General features: G+C 40.1%; 2 non-coding genes across 2 annotated transcripts; one reads left to right on the top strand and one right to left on the bottom strand.

The window, feature by feature from the left end:
- Nucleotides 1–3,874: 3,874 nt before the first annotated feature.
- Nucleotides 3,875–3,980, top strand: TRNAL-CAA (transfer RNA leucine (anticodon CAA)). The gene is made up of 2 exons: nt 3,875–3,912; nt 3,935–3,980. It is a non-coding gene; the product is annotated as a tRNA-Leu (tRNA).
- Nucleotides 3,981–15,770: 11,790 nt separating this feature from the next.
- On the bottom strand, nt 15,771–15,843 carry TRNAR-CCG (transfer RNA arginine (anticodon CCG)). Its single transcript has one exon. It is a non-coding gene; the product is annotated as a tRNA-Arg (tRNA).
- Between the last annotated feature and the right edge of the window lie 1,077 nt (nt 15,844–16,920).

Raw genomic sequence — 16,920 nt, 5'->3', positions numbered from 1 at the left:
TAATCTGACAGGAAGCTCAAATACCATTCTGCGTTTCTGCCCCACGGATCCTTTTTCTTGAGGCTGGGAGGCTGGTGTTCAGTCTTGCAATAAGTATTACCTTAAATTAGTTAAATTACTAAATCCTATGCCTATTTAACCCGGAAATTCCTCCAGTGTAAGGTGTCTGCGAAGAATAATGAGAAGCCCAACCAAAGCAGTGTTGATGGGGTTATTGAAAGGGGCTTGGTCTTGCTAGGCTGTAAATGAAGTGGCTCAGATTCAAAACATGCAGACAACAGACAGTACCTCAGTTACATTTTCTTCTGTGCTGGAGAGTAAGTACATTTCTCACATCTGGCTTATTTGTTGGCTTAATTTTGCATTTGAAGGTAACCTTTCAGGTACACTTTTGTCTCTTTACTAGTTACATCATCGCACATGCAGAATTTATTTGAATATGTATGATTGTAACTGCCAAACCTAGTTTGGCGTTTGGGACACTCAAAAAGAATGTAACAGAAAGGAGTGAAGTAGCCAGCGTTCTGGCACAGTGGGTTAAACTGCCGTCTGTGATGCGTGTTCCAAGTGCTCTCCACTTCCAATCCAGCTTCCCACTAGTGCACCTGGAAAAGCAGCAGAGGATAGCCCTAGCGATTGGTCCTCTACCTATGTGGGAGACCTGGAAGAAGCTCCTGGCTCCTGGCTTCAGTTCAGCCCAGCCTCAGCTGTTGTGACCATTTGGGCAGTGAACCAGTGGTTGGAAGATCTCTCTCCTCTCTCTATCTGTAACTCTGCCTTTCCAATACACAAATAAATCTATCAAAAAAAAAAAAAAAGTGAGAAGATAATTTTAATGTAGAAAGATCTCATTTTCAATCTATATTTTTTCAAAAAACTGAAAAGAAATGGTTAAAATGTTAGCACAGATGTTTTTGATGAAACTATGGTGATTCCCAAGTACAGGGAAAACACACTGAAACATTCACCCCCTTCTCCCAGTTTCAACAACTATTGATTTATGGTCAAGCCCATCTCAGTTTCTACTCCCATCCCTGTTATTCTAAAGCCTCAACATGGTATCTGAAAAATCATAATTTTATGAACCTCACAAGAGTCAAAGATTGATTTGAAGTTTGGGAATTAAATCCTTACTTGTTTAGTTTTGTATTGATGCATATCACCACTGTCATTCCTGTCTTCTTTTCAGGCCCCTCCTTACTCTAAGTAATGGGTTAGGGGCCAGGCATGCGGTTAACAGTTAAGAAAGATGCCCCTTGAGATGCCCTTGTTGCCTGGCTACTCCAGATTCCATCAGCCTGCTAATGGGCACCCTGGGAGGCAGCAGGGGATGGCCTTTGTCACGTTCCTGAGAGCCCCTGATTCAGCTCCGGGCTGCTGACTTCAGCCTGACCCAGCCCCAGGGGCCGTGAACCAGCACAGGAGAGAGCTCTGTATTTCTGCCTTTCAAGAAAATAAATGACATTTAAAAATCATCAATGCCTTCAAAATCTCTTTAGCAGATGTTTTCTGTTAATAACTAATGAAATATTTATATATTATATCTCACCTTATTCCTAAAATAATTTAAAGCCATTTAAAATATATTGTCAGGGTACCAGCATTTTAAAACATGCCAGAAAGAAAGAATAAGGATGAGAGAAGAAATGACCAGGAATAAAAGTCAATTAATATATAGCATGATCTATCAAGTGTGGGCCACAGACCAGTTTTAAACATTGGCATGACAACCTTGTTAATTTTATAGCCCATAGTTTCCATGAGATGGAAATATATCAAATAATTAAGAGACTTCCTGGAATTCTTGTTAGTAAGGGATAGGAATTTGCTTTGGTTTTTGGGTAAATAGAAACTATATATACGCTGGCGCTGTGACGGAGCAGGTAAAGTCACCGCCTGCAGTGCTGGCATACCACATGGATGCCGGTTCAAGTCCCGGCTGCTCCACTTCTGATCCGGCTCTGTGCTTTGGCCTGGGAAAGCAGTGGAAGGTGGCCCAAGTGCCTGGGCCCCTGCACCCACATGGGAGACCTGGAAGAAGCTCCTGGCTCCTGGCTTCGGATTGATGCAGCTCCCACCCTTGCAGCCATCTGAGGCGTGAATCAGCAGATGGAAGACCTCTCTCTCTCTCTCTCTTCTCTGTAATTCTGCCTTTCAAATAATAAATACATCTTTAAAAAAAGAAACTATATAACAAGGGTTTATTCTAAATAATGGGTCTTACAGATTGTTAAGATGAATACCTCAATAAAAACTTGGTAGGCCATTTACCAAGGAAAAAGCACAAAAATTCTTTAAAATATGAATGTTGAACCTCACTAACAAAGTTAAAAATTCTTAACCATTATTTTGCCTATTAAAGTGTTTTGTTATTTTCAGTGTTATTTAACCCTAGTATCCTGTGTTGGTCAGGTTTGGCGTATGTAAATTGATTCACATGATGAGGGTGGGGAGAGGAAGACAGACAAGCTGCGTGTATTAAAAGCCTTTAAAACTAGATGAACTTCAGTGTAGTGATTCCACTTCTAGTAATGTAAGGAAATTGTGTTTGGAAGTATCTACAGTAGGCTGTTCTTTACAGCATTGCTCATGAAAATGAAGAAGTAGAAATCTAATGTTTAGCAAAGCTGGTTTGATAATGGGATCTCTGCAGTCACTAAAACTTATCCAAAGGGTGGGTGTTTGGCACAGCAGTTCAAGACACCGCTTGGGATGCCCAGGCCTGGCTTCCTATTCCAGCTTCCTGCTATTATGCACCCTGGAAGGCAGCAGGTGCTAGCTCACATAGCTGATCCGTGCTACCTATGAGCCCAGATTGATTTCCTGGCTCCTGGCTTCAGCCTGGCCATTGTGGACATTTGGGGAGTGAACCAGCAGATGGAAGATATTTCTGTCAAATAAATATAGTATATAAAATTTTAAAGGATATGCAAAAGAATATTTACTTGGAAAATATGTATATTTATAGTACTTTAAAAGCAAAATAATAAGGTATGTACTACACATCACCATTTTTGGAAAAGAAAAATGCATGCCATGGAGAAGACTAGATGAATTTGTAAAAATGTTAAAAGTAGTTACTTCTGACCATGATTATGGATAATTTTTATTTTTATTTTGTATTGTATACAATTCATGTGGACTTTGCAACTAGGAAAAAATTACAAATAATGAAGAGGTACTTGTGGCTATGTAAGGAACCAGTTCCTGGACAACTTCTTTCCAAAAGGATTATAACTTAAAAGAAAATATGGTAAATCTCATATATGAGGGGAGATCGACTTGGAAACTGATGTTCACCACCCTTTTCTCCTTGGCAAAAAAATAAAAAAGAAAAAAAAAAGGGAGTTTATGGAATCTAAGTGTCTACTGAAATTAAGTTACGTAGACAAAAAACCTAACCTGAGCCAAATCCGTGTTTCTATTCTCTGAAATTCACAGCCGAAAATACAGCAGTGGACGCACTGTGTTTGCCGAGCCCTCCCCGTGCCTACCACGCACAGTCGCGGCGGCCTCTGGCAGGCCAAGGTCACGTCAGCGCCGCGTCCCGGCTCTCCAGGGCTGTCGGTCTGGTCGGAGAACGACTTCCTGTCAGGGCCCCATTCAAGCGCGTGACCTCGGGCCTGCAGGCCTCCTCTCTTTCCGTCCCGAGGTCTGGGCGGGCCCCTCTGGAGCTGAAGATCCCTGAGATTTGGGTTCACTTTTATGTGTGAACGACTCTTTCTACTTCTGTCAAATTTCCCTTTTCGATCCACAGGTGGCTGTCGTCTCTCGCCGTTACCAAGCAACCGTGACATCATCGCGGTGGCCACGTCACAGAAACCTCGCCCGCAGAGCTCTGTTTTAGTGGAAAATTTCCGCTCTCCGGCAGGGTGTCAGGATGGCCGAGTGGTCTAAGGCGCCAGACTCAAGCTTCGCTTCCCCGCGCTGGGGATTCTGGTCTCCGAATGGAGGCGTGGGTTCGAATCCCACTTCTGACACATTCTTTTTTCTCCCGCTTACTTTGAGGAAAAATGTAATTTGAGCAGTATACACAACTACCCGTCTATATTTTAAACTGTTTTCATAAAAACTGTCGACAGGGAAAAGACTCATACGGAAGCATCGGGATATTAAGAAGCCGGGAGATTCGGGGCAAAGAGCAGAGATTAACTGGGTTAGCTTTGCTGCATCGCCAAACTATCCGTAAATCGCGAAATGTGGGACCCCTTGGTTGCCTGCCGTGTGGTGCGGAAGAAGCGAGGGATTCACGGATAGCTTAGTCTGACTCGAGCCCTCCGCTGGGTGCTTCCTGTATCGCACGCTTAGAATTGAGTCCACAGGGAGATCTCTAAACAAACCTTGCACAGACCCTTCACATCCTCTGCATTTTCTAAGTCTTCGTCCTAATTTTCAAACATGCTGTTGTAAATTATGCACATTCATACTCTCATTCACTATGGTTTTGTCTGAATAAAACATGAAAGCTGTAACTTCCTCTTCCAGAGGGAATCACCCGCAACAATTTGTTGTACCTTTTCTGTGCTTTGTTCCTCTGTATTAACACACACCTCTTTGGAAATGTTTGGTTTAGTTACTATGCAAATGCAGTCGCACTACTCACAAGGTGCTCTGACATGCTTTTCACTTATATCCTGTGCTCTTTCCATGGGGAACACTCACCTAACAAAGGGACAGCCATTCTTTTTCCTTACAAAGGGAAAAAAAAATCATTTCCCAGGGTAAATACTATTGCGTTTAATCACACCTTGTTCTACTAAACATTCAAGGTATTTCAAATTATTCGTTCAACCTATCTTTCCATTTTTTTCATAACATCTATTTTCCATTAAATTTTTAAAAGCCCCTCTGATATGGGAGGTGGGAGTTGCAAGTGGTGGCTTGGCTCACCGTTCCAGGATGCCCACTTTAGGCACTCTTTTTGTAAAATTTTATACTGATTTTATTTTATTTATTTGAAAGGCAGAGAGACAGAGATCAGTCTTCCATCTGCTGGTTTATTCTCCAAATACCCTTAAAATAGGGGTTGGATTGGCCTTGAAGCCAGGAGCCTAGAACTTAATCTGGGTTTTCCATATGAGTGACAGGGATCCTGAATGGATTTTTTTTTTTTTGGCATCAAAATAAACCCTTTATTTTTCTAAGAACTTTTTGAAGTACCCTTGTACAAATACATGTATGTTAATTTAGCAAATATTGTTTATTCAGCAAACACATGGTATCTGCTATATGTTTAATGACAAAAACAGGCAAAAAAATCTATACTCGTGCAGATTATATTCTTGAGGAAGTAAACAAAATAAAAAGATGATACCATCTATTAAAGATGAATGCTAAGGTAAAAATAGGGAACATAAATGTGCAATGTTACGGGGTGAGGACATGGGGGTATGGGTTACTTTGTAGAACAATCTCATAAAGTAGATTGGGAGTTTTTTTTTTTAAGACCTATTTTACTGATAGGTTTATTAAACTTAGGTGTTTTCTATATGAAAATTTGCTGGGACTGATATTGTGGTGTATATGTTAAGCCACCACCTGCAACACCATCCCTTTCCTCAACCCATCTTTTGGGTGTCAGTCCCTGGTGCTCTGTTTCCGGTCCAGCTCCCTGTTCATGTGCCTGGGAGAGAAGTGGAAGATAGCCCAAGTCCTTGGGCCCTCAGACCCTTGTGGGGACCTGGCTCCTGGCTTTGGCCTGGTCCAGACCCAGCCATTGCAGCCATTTTGGGGAGTGAACCAGTAGATAGGAAGTCTATATCTTTTCCTCCCTCTGTAACTCTGCCTTTCACATGAAAAAAAATCAATCTTCAAAAAAATGTTGGCTTATTTCATGAATATCATTAATGCTATGTAGTTTAGGCATGTGAATAATACGTGATAGAAAAAAATTCAGTTTACTTTTCCTCTCCTTCAACTATTTTTCATGAAGGACAATTTCTGGAAGAACGGCCACTCTCCATCAGCTATTTCTGAATCTTTTTTAAAGCGACTGTAGTGGTTATTTATGAGAGCATTGGAAGTTAAAGCTGGACACAGGCTCAAAGCAGCAGAGAATTGGATGAAATTGTCTTAATGATCCACTTTTCATTCTTTTTGATTAATCTAAAATCATATATAACATGTGGTCTTTTAAGATGGGGTTTCTTCATTTATCATTGTTTTCATGTTCATCCATATTGTACCGTGAAATAGTACTTCGTTCTTTTTATAGCTAATATTTTATTTATTCATTTCTCAGTATATGGATATCTGGATTGTTCATACTTTCTGGCAATTAGGAATAACACCACTAGGAACAATGCTTCCAATTTTTCTTCTCTGATTTTTCTCTGAATGAAAAATGGCCATTTAGGAAGTGAACAAGAAGATGAAATATTTCTCTCTCTCTCTTTGTATCTCTGCCTTTCAAGTAAAGAAATGAAATCTTTTTTAAAAAAAGCATAAAAAGATTGCTCATTGCCTGGACTTTGGAGGAAAATGGAAAAAAGAGAATTAACTACAAAGCACATTTTTCTTGGGTGATGATAATTTTCTAAAATTGATAGCTGGTTTTACACCTGTGAATATACTAAAAATCATGAATTATATGTTTTCAGTGGGTGACATTTATGATATGTGAATTATATTTCAATAAAGCTGATAAAAATTTAGTGGTTAAATGAAATCTCTTATTTGGTCAATGTACAGTTTTTCTGTCAGTTGTGACAAAACTTCTTTTAGAATTTAGATTTCTGCCTGTTAGATTTTCGGTTTTTTCTAAGACCAAAACCTTTCACTAGTAATGCCACAGCACTGGCTCTGGTAACTTGCTCTTTAAAAATGTTTTATGTTAATTTTATGTGAAAGATAGAGAGGAACACAGAACCTTAATCCAATGGTTCACTCGCGAAACACCCACAGCAACTGATGCTGTTCAGGTGGAAGCCAGGAGCCAGGCATTTTCTGAGTCTCCCATGTGGCGATTTAAGCTATCACCTGCTGCCTTCAGGGTGTACATTAACAGGATACTGGATTTGGAAGTCTAGCCCCTGCTTGAACCCATGCACTCCATTCTAAGTGGCATCACAGTTGCACTTGCCCCGTTTACCTATTTTTTTTTTTTGTCATTGGGTAGATCTTATTTAAAAATCAGAAAGATGATTGAATCTTATAGCAGAGGACAAAGAGCTATTTCTGCACTAAAGATTATTTTAATGAGTAGTATTGAGTATTGGCATACTCCAATTGAGAAATAATTTATTTCTTTGGTTTTACCAAAGTATATGACTTATAGTCTTTAAGATAAAGGTTTCCAATATTGGTTCCAGTTCTCTGCTATGGCCTGGGAAAGCAGTAGAGATGGCCTAAGTCCTTGGGCTCCTGCCTCCACATAGGAGACCCGAAGAAGCTCCTGGTTCCTGGCTTCGGATCAGCACAGCTCCAGCTGTTGTGGCCATCTGGGGAGTGAACCAGCAGATGGACGACTTCTGTCTCTGCCTCTGACTCTGTAACCCTACCCTTCAAATAAATAAATAAATAAATAAATAAATATTTTTTAAAAATTCCAGATTATACTAACTTTAGAAAGTTATATAGAATAATTGAAGGAATGGGTAGTAGCAGCATCATAGGCTGGTTTAAAAATTATCAAACTACCCCCTACCAGGGCTTTAGGCTTGGGTTATAATTAGCCATTTTTTTCTCAACATCTCAAAGTAATATGTTTATTTAATTCATAAGTGCTGCTCACTTTTGACTAGTAAAAGTTAAATTTTCTTTTGAATGTGACTAAAAACCATAAACATAACTACTAATTAAAATAGTTTCATTTCAAAATTTCTTTTTTCATGCCAGTTTTCTTTAGGCTTTCTATGATCTTAATTGGTTTCCATCCTGAAGCCAATTAAGGTCATACTCTCAGGGCTTACATTATGGTACAGTACATTAGGCTGTTTCCTGCAAGGCTGACATCCCAGAGAAGAGCACTGGTTCCAGTTCTGGCTGCTCTGCTTCCAGGTCAGCTCCTTACTAATGTACTTGGGAAATCAGTGGAAGAAGACCCAAATACCTGGGCCCCTTTCACCCACGTGGGAGACACGGAAGGAGTTCCAGAATCCTGGCTTTAGACTGGTCCATCCCCATTAATTGTGGCCATTTGAGGAGTGAGCCAGCAGATGGAATATCTGTCACTCTGCCTTTCAAATAAATAATGTTTTAAAAAGGTCATACTCTCAAGGCCAGTGCTATGGCATAGGGGGTTAAGCCAACACCTGCAATGCCAGCACCGCATATGGGTGCTGGTTAGAGACCCAGCTCCCTGCTAACAGCCTGCTAATGGCCTTGGAAAAACAGTGGAAGATGGTCCAAGTGCTTGGGCCCCTGCACCCAGGTGGGAGACCCAAAGGAAGCTCCTGGTTCCTGGCTTCAGCCTGTCCCAGCCCTGACTGGTGCAGCCATCCAGGGAGTAAAGCAGCAGATGAAAGATCTCTCTCCCTCTCTGTAGCTCTTTCAAATAAATAAATAAATCTTTACAAACAAAACCCACAATCTTATAGCTATTATTTTCCTCATTTTACAGATGAATTACACTAAACTATCCATACTGATGGTGACGAAGGAATACGTTAATTCTTCACTCCCTGGTCTTTCTCTTTAAGCCACTGCTGGATAAGGAGCTTTCCTTGCCGGGACAGTCTCTCCTCCAGAATGCTGTCCACTTCCGGAAGGTCCAGTCTCACCCCACACCCCACACCACCCCCTGTCCCCCTTGGGGACCTGATTTCTTCCAGCTCTAAGTCCTAGATCGCTTCCTGGTCACAGCAGGTCGGTAAGACGTCTGCTGGACAGAGGTCCTGGGCCCAGCATCTCAAGGTCTTGTCCTATGGTAGGATGGGGTGGGATTAACGCAGTCTTTGGGGACCTAAAGGGGGAGTCAGAGGAAATTGAGGAACTTTCCTTTTCTCCCTAAGGTCCAGTCCACCGCGTATTAAACCACTCAGTACGGCCAGAATAATTTAAGCAGGACGGGTGGAGAAACAGAATGAGTCTTCCCCGTGGAGAGGGGTCTGGGTAAAGGTTTTGAAAGCAAGTTCCAGTGAGGTAGTGTGAAATAGCTCGGGTTTGCGGCTACACTGTAGGCGGAAAAACAAAGTCGGTGGTGGCATGAAGTCCTGGCCTTCTGCACAGACCGATGACGTCCGACTGCGCCTCTGCAGCTCAAATCCCGCGGGGAAGCCGTTCGGCGCCCAGCTCCACAGCGGACCAGGCCGCGGTGCCCGGATTCCTTCCGGTCGCGTGCCCCGCCTCCGGCCTGCGCGCCTGCGCACACTGCGGCCACTGCGCTGACCGCGCGGGGACTGAGGCCGCCGGGCTTCCGGAGAGACCTGCAGAGGGGCTGTAAGATGCTGTAATAATTGTAGTTTGAGAATAGAGTTTTAATATCTAATAAGGCTAAAGCCCACACAGCTCTCTTCTATTATTAGTTACTTATTTTTCCAAATGAACAGTGCCGTTTTATCATCTCTCCCTCATCCCAATTATCTTTTCTTTGTTTATATTGGATTGCATTCAATTTCTATGTTAAGAGCAAAGCATATGTTTCTGTCTATTCAAGGATTTTTTTTATAACTCAGCAGTTAAATCTTTCTCAGTAGATACTTTCCACTTTTTTGTTAATATTATGTATGGTATTATTGAAATTATTATTATAAAATAATTCTTTTCCCATTATGTATCCAACATTTTTAAGTACTAGCAGCAGACAAAGACATTGTGCCAGTTTTCACTCTGTTCTGATCACTAACTTCCTTAGTTTTCTCCTAGACTACATATGTGGCCCCTGACTCCAATCATGCTCATTTTCTCCTCTAAGTCCTTCTTCTATACCGTCATCATCATTATTTCTTTCATAAAACTCAAAGCCAATATTACATACCTGCTTAGTATCCTTTAATAGTTTAACTAGCCTGGCAATTAGACTCATTATAATGTAGCCTACCTTTATAGTCTTATCTCCTTTCCTTTTAATAGTTAATCTGTGCGCTAATGAGACCATTTTAAAAATGCATCAATAATTTTGTACATAATTCTTTCTATCTGTAAAAATTTATCCACCTTCCCTTTTTCTGACCATCTATATTCATGTTTTTTCTTTCTGAGAGGATGAAAGACAAAGGGAGAAAGACATGTAGATGGAAAGAGAGAGAAGGAGAGTGAGTGAACAGAGAGATATGCTATCTGCTGATTCACTCTGCAAATGCCCACAATGGCCAATGAGGAGAGCTGGGAATGCAATTCAGGTCCCCACAATGACAGGAAGCCAATTACTTGAGTGATCATGCAGCTTCCTAGGATCTCCATTAGCAGGAAGCTAGAATTAGGACCCAGAGCCAGGACTCACATCCAGGCACGCTGCTGTCTTAAGCACTAGGATAAACACCTGTGCCTGTACTTCAGTTTTAAGCATTTGATCAACCCATACTCTGTGAAGCTTTCTGTTTGATCCTCTCAAGTAGAGTTAGATGTTTCCTTTTCTGTGTTCCCACAGCTCTTACGCTTCACCTTATCTTATTTACAATATTGCTTTGTAATTGCTTATTTACTTCTATGTCTCATCTTTATATTGTGACCTTTGAGGACATCTTGTCTTTACACCAAGTACACATAAGGAACTATACACAAAGCCACCACTCAATATGTGCCGTGACATTCTAAAAACCAACAGAGAATTTCTAGAGATAGTAGCATTTCTTAATCTTTTCCCATTTAAGATAAGTAAAATGTTGGGATGCTAAGATATTACAAAAATAATGGTAACAATAACAACACTTAAATTTTCTTACAGTGCATGATAAGTGTTTTTGTGTGCTTCTACAGTCCTCTAGGAACTATTGTCCACATTTTGTAGATGAAAAAAACAGAAGCACAGAGAAAGTATGTGACTTGCTTTGGGTTAAAAATGTTAAAGTGTTCATACTACCCGAAGCAATCTAATGATCAGTGCAATTCCTATCAAAATAACAATGACATTCTTCAAGTAACTAGAAAAAAAAAAAAAAAACACAAAATTCACATGAAGCCAGAAAGGACCTTGAATAGTCAAAATAATCCTGAAGAAAAAGAACAAAGCTTGGTGGAATTACAATACCTGATTTCAAAACATACTACACAGCACATGGCACTGACATTGAAACAGACACATAGACCAATGGAACAGAATAGAAAACCAAGGAATAAATTCATATTTTTATAGCTAGCTGATTTTCAACAAAGGCAGCAAGTATATACATTGGAGAAAGGAAAAGCTCTACAGTAAATGGTGCTGGGAAAACTGAGTGCTCATGTATAGAAGGAAATTAGGTACCTGTCTCTTACCATGTAAACAACAACTCAGAATGAGTTAAAGACAACATGGAAGACCTGAAGTTTTGAAATTATTAGAAGAAATTATAAGAGAAATGTTTCAGGAATTTCTCTTTGTAAAAATGTACTGGACATGACCTCAAAACCACAGGCAACAAAAACAAATGGAACTGCATCAACCTAAAAATCTGTACAGCAAAGGAGACAATCAACAGAGTGAAGATACCATCTACAGAATAGGAGAAAATATTTGCAAAGTATTCATCTGTGGAGAGATTCATTCCCAGAATATATGAGGAACTCAAGAGCAAACCAAATAATTTGATGAAAAACCAGGCATTTAGCCTAGTAACTAAGATGCCTGTGTCCCATACTGGAGTGCTAGGGTTAGCGTCTTGGCTCTGGCTCCTGACTGTAGCTTCCCACCCATACAGACCCTGAGGGGAAGAAGTGACAGCTTCTCATATCTATTCTTATTATGTGTGATTTGGTAATATTTCCTCTCATTCTATCTGTTGACTTTTCATTATGTTGATTTCATACCTTAATACACACAAAGTTTGATGCAATACTATTTGTCTAATTTTTATTTTTGTTGTCCATGTTTTTGATGTCACATGCAAGAAATGTTAAGTAAAATATCACGAAGATTTCCTCTGTGTTTTCTTCCAGAAGGTTTATTCTTTGGGGTCTTACATTGAAGTACCTTGATCCATTTTGAGTCATTTTTGTATGTGTTGAGCATCAATTTCATTCTTATCTATGTGAATATCCAGTTTTCCTGACACCTTTTGTTTGAAGAGACTTTATTTTGTCCTATTGAGTGCCTTGGGACTCTTGATAAAGACCATTTGACCATATACATGAGGGTTTATTTCTGGGCTCTTTGACCTTTGCATTAATCTTTATCTATCTTTTTGCCAGCTTCACAATGGTTTTATTGCTATATTTTTGTAATATGTTTTCAGATCAGGAAATGTGAGATTTCTAACTTTGTTCTTTTTTGAGATTGTTTTGACTATTTTGGGCTCTTTAACCAACTGATTTTTGATGAGTGCTGTATCCAGTGAGTGATGAAAGCATTGTCTTTTAACAGATGGCACATGGTCTGCACATAACTAAAGAATGAACTTGGGGGCCGGCAGGTGCTGTGGCATAGTGGGTGCCAGTTCATGTCCCAGCTGCTCTTCTTCCTGTCCAGCTCTCTGCTATGGCCTGGGAAAGCAGTGGAAGATGGCCCAAGTGCTTGGGCCCCTGCATCCTTGGAAGACCTGGGAGAAGCTCCTATCTTCTGGCTTCGGATCTGCACAGCTCCAGCAGTTGTGGCCATTTGGAGATGGAAGTGGATGGAAGACCTTTCTGTCTCTCCCTCTCTCTGTCTGTAACTCTACCTTTCGAATAAATAAATAAAATCTTTAAAAAAAATAATGAACTTGGGGCCCTAGTTAAATAATATACATATTTAATTTAAAACAGGTGAATGGCCTAAATATAGAAGCTACAAGTATAATGTACCATGTGCTGTGATACCTTCCTGGAGCCCACCACGTGTACTGCAGCCCCACTCTAAACCCAGCCTCCTTTGAATCTTCAGTCAGGCCCTGCCCCAAGCACCACCCCTTATCCTATGGAAAGGATGACCCCAGCCCTGAATGAGGCAACTCTCCCTTGTGACATTGCCTGCGTTCATATCTGAGTATGTACTACCCTTTGCCTTTTGAAAACTGCTGCTTTTCTTTTCACTTCTTTTTTTTTTTTTTTAAAGCTATAACCATTATAAGAAAACCCTTGAAAGAAAAAGAGGCAAATCATGGCCTTAGATTTGGCAACAGATTCTTAGACCTGACAACAAAAATACAGGCAACAAAAGAAAAAAGTAGATATAATGGACTTCATCAAAATTAAAAATTTTTATGCATCAAAGGACATTCAAAAAGTGAAAAGATAACCTATAGAATTGAAGACAATATTTAGAAGGCACATATCTGATAAGGATTTTTAAAAAATCCTCATATCACCTAAAAATGAAAAGACAACCAATTAAAAAATGGACACGACTCAAATAGACTTGTCTCCGAAGAAGAGTTTTAAATGACCAATAAGCACTTGAAAAGATACTAAACTTCATTATTCATCAGGGAAATGCAAAACCAAAAGGAGATGTTATTTCACACCACTAAAAGGCTATAATCAGGAAAATGGAAAATAAGAAGTGTTGATAAGGATGTGGTACATACATTGCTGGTAGAAATGTAAAATATTGCAGCCATTATGGAATCCAGGTTGGTGGTTCCTCACTCAAAGAATTGAAAGCAGGACTCAGATATTTAAACCAAAACAGTGTTCTTTGTAGCACTGTGCACATTAGCCAAAAGGTGTAATTCAACCATTAATAGAGGAATGGATAAGCAAAATATGATGTATATGTTCAATGAAATAGTATTAATATGTAAAAGGAGTGAAATTTTGATACATGCTGCAAAATGGATGAATCTTGAAAACATTTTGCTAAGTGAAATAGGTCAGACACAAAAAAGCAAATATTGTATAATTCTACTTACGTCAGATACCTCGAAGAGGCAGTTTCATAGATACAAAAAGTAGATTAGAGATGAGCAGACATTGAAGGTGGGAGAGAGAAATTGGGAATTACTTCTTAATGGTTACAGAGTTTCTGTTTGGGATAACAAGAAAGTTTTGTAAATAGATTGTACAACCATGGGAAGATAATTAATACCATTGATTTTTATATTTAAAAATGGTCAAAATGATCATTACACATTATATATATATGTATTAAAATGCCACACTGTACCCTACAAACATATGTAGTTGCTATGTATCAATTAAAATACATTTTTAAAAAAGATTGAAGTGCCAAATTTTATGTTAAATGTATTTTACCAAATAAAACCAGAAACAAGCAAAAACCAGCATCATGACAATAAACAACAAAAATATGTTTTAGGGATCATGGCCTAGTGGGTAAAACTGGTACCTGTGATCTGGCATCCAATCTGGGAACTGGCACCTGTCTGGCTCCTCCATTTCCTATCCAGCTCCCAGCTGAGAAAAACAGCGGAGGATGGTCCAAGTACTTGGGCCTCTACCACCCACACGGGAGACCCAGATGAAGCTCCTGGCTCCTGGCTTCTGCCTGGCTCAGTTATTGCCATCTTTTAGAGCCATCTGGGGAGTGAACCAGTGGATGGAAGACTCTTTCTGTCTCTCCCTCACTCTCTCTGTAACTCTTGAGTTTCAAAATAAATAAATAAGTAAATAAAACTGAAATAAATAAATACATAAGACTGAGACTGAACTCCAGAAATAACATATTCTGTTTGTCTCAGTTCCAGTAATAGATTTTAGCACATATAAGTTGTGTAGTTTTGGGCAAGAAATAATTGTTTTGACCTCAGTCTTGACATCTGCATGATAGAAATACTAACAAATCTATCATAATTGGAGTAGTGTAGGCACAGTGTATGCATTCAGTAAATGTTAATGGCTGTTGTTGTTAAGTATAGGAATTGCATTGTTTCTTTTAAAGCAAGTTATTCTACTACCATATATTCTCAGTAAAGCAAAGGTTCTCCAGAATGACTTTTAGCTACTGGAGCTCAATTCCAAGTAATAAGGACTTTTATCCATTTCTCATTGCTCTTTCTCTGTAGAATATTCACATCCATTTACGCGTTTGCCCTCTTGCTAATACTGAACCTATTGTGGCAACCCTAATAGAAGTTGCCATAGAGGACAGTTCCACTTGGAATAAGAGCTTTTGGCAGTTTCTGCCTTTAGGCTTGTCTCTGATATCAGAATTGGAGAAGCGATGGCAGTTGGATTTGTGGGAGCTAGTGAAACCCTGGAGGACTCTCATTTCTAACCCTATTCAGAGCTTTCCTGACAGACAACCCTTGTCAGAGTCCCTGCTCCTCAAAGATGAACACACCTTTACCTCTTTTTGTTGATTTTTTTTTTTTTATGTAGTGACTTTCCCTATTGCCCCAAAAAGAGGTGTTCAGTAACCAGAACTCAGATTCTCAGTGTTAGCGCTCGTCTAGACCTCGGACAAGAGGCTGCCTACGGGAAAGCTCATCTGTTCTTTCTTTATTTATTTTTTATTTCAGTTCCTTGCTTATTTCTTTCATGACTTTAAGCAAGCTTCAGTCTAGCTCAGTGTTGACTTGATTCTGTGTCTTGTAGAGGAGAGGGTAAGCACCCTGAGGACGTGTTCCGTCTCTGCCTTGTTCATTTGTCCGGCACTTGTCTCATAGCGTCAGGCAGATCCCCTCTGCACACTTACTAAATTAAAGAGTTCTACTTGACCAAGTAAGGGGAGCAACAAGGAAAATGCGGCACTACGAATCTTCTGTTTTCCAAATTTACTCCAGCCGACAACGGACCACACCGGCAAAGGAAAACAACGACCACGAAGGGACTCGAACCCTCAATCTTCTGATCCGGAATCAGACGCCTTATCCATTAGGCCACGCGGCCACCTGGTGAAACAGGGTTTTCCCATACAATGCTGAGAAAGCAGCGTGATGGGGGTAGGGCTTTTCTTACAGATTCCGAAGTTCCTTGTTTGAAATTGAAATTTACTGTAGCAGACGATTCACAGAAACTTCTAAAATTTTCAAAATCTAAGTAGACGTCACGAATTGTAATGGAACAGGTAGTGAGAGAGAGAGAGAGAATGAATGGATGAATGAATGAATGAATGAATATGAAATAGGGTCAATGACTTATGAGACTGTGTAAAGACGCTTTTCTGTGAGGCTTGGGACAAGTGGGTCCAGCCATTATGTGCACCTCCAAAAACAGTCGAAGCTTGAATAGTTCTTCCTTAAACGAGCCCTACCTAGGGCGTGGGAGGTTTTCCTTCATCGTGACTATCAGTTCGGGAAGCCCATCCACCAAATGATGGCCCTAGGCAAGGCAGAAAATGGTTGGCAGAGTGTTAGACTGGAAGTTTGAAATTCTGTGCTTAGATCTTGAGTTTAGTGGAAAATATCTCTTTTTGTAGCTCTGGGGATCATCAAAGGCAGGAGAGGCTTATTCTGAACTCTCACAGGCTTAAAGACAAAGTCTCAGACATAAACAACTTTCATGAATCCCTCCCTAGAAAACTCACCAAGTAAGAAATTTTATCACCAGAGACTGAAGGCCCAGGCAGATTTTATCACTGGCTGTCACTTATTCTTAAGAGGGCCCATTCATCTATCCCCAAAATCATTCACTCTCCCCTAAGTTTCTTACATCCCTTCTCCCCTCTCTCTTGGGAATGTAAGCTTCTAGATCTCAGTGGGGCTTTGGGTTGTTTGAGTTTCTTTCTTGTGTTGACCCTGTGAGCCTCATAAACTTGTATATATTTTCCTGTGAATTGCCTGCTGTCAGTTTATTTCACAAACTCAATCCTTGAACTCTCAGAGTGTTCAGGTGATTAAGCTTGGTTTGCTTTTCTCATCGCTGTCATTTCAACATCATTTTACTCATTGTGCTTTTCCAGATCCCAAAGCTGTCTCTGCTCCACTGTCCTTCACCCGTTTTCATGAATAGCATTCCCTCATTTTC

The sequence above is a fragment of the Oryctolagus cuniculus genome, chromosome 5 (genome assembly GCF_964237555.1).
Source record: "Oryctolagus cuniculus chromosome 5, mOryCun1.1, whole genome shotgun sequence".
NCBI classification, from domain to species: Eukaryota; Metazoa; Chordata; class Mammalia; order Lagomorpha; family Leporidae; genus Oryctolagus; species Oryctolagus cuniculus.
This window is presented reverse-complemented; position numbering and strand designations above follow the sequence as displayed.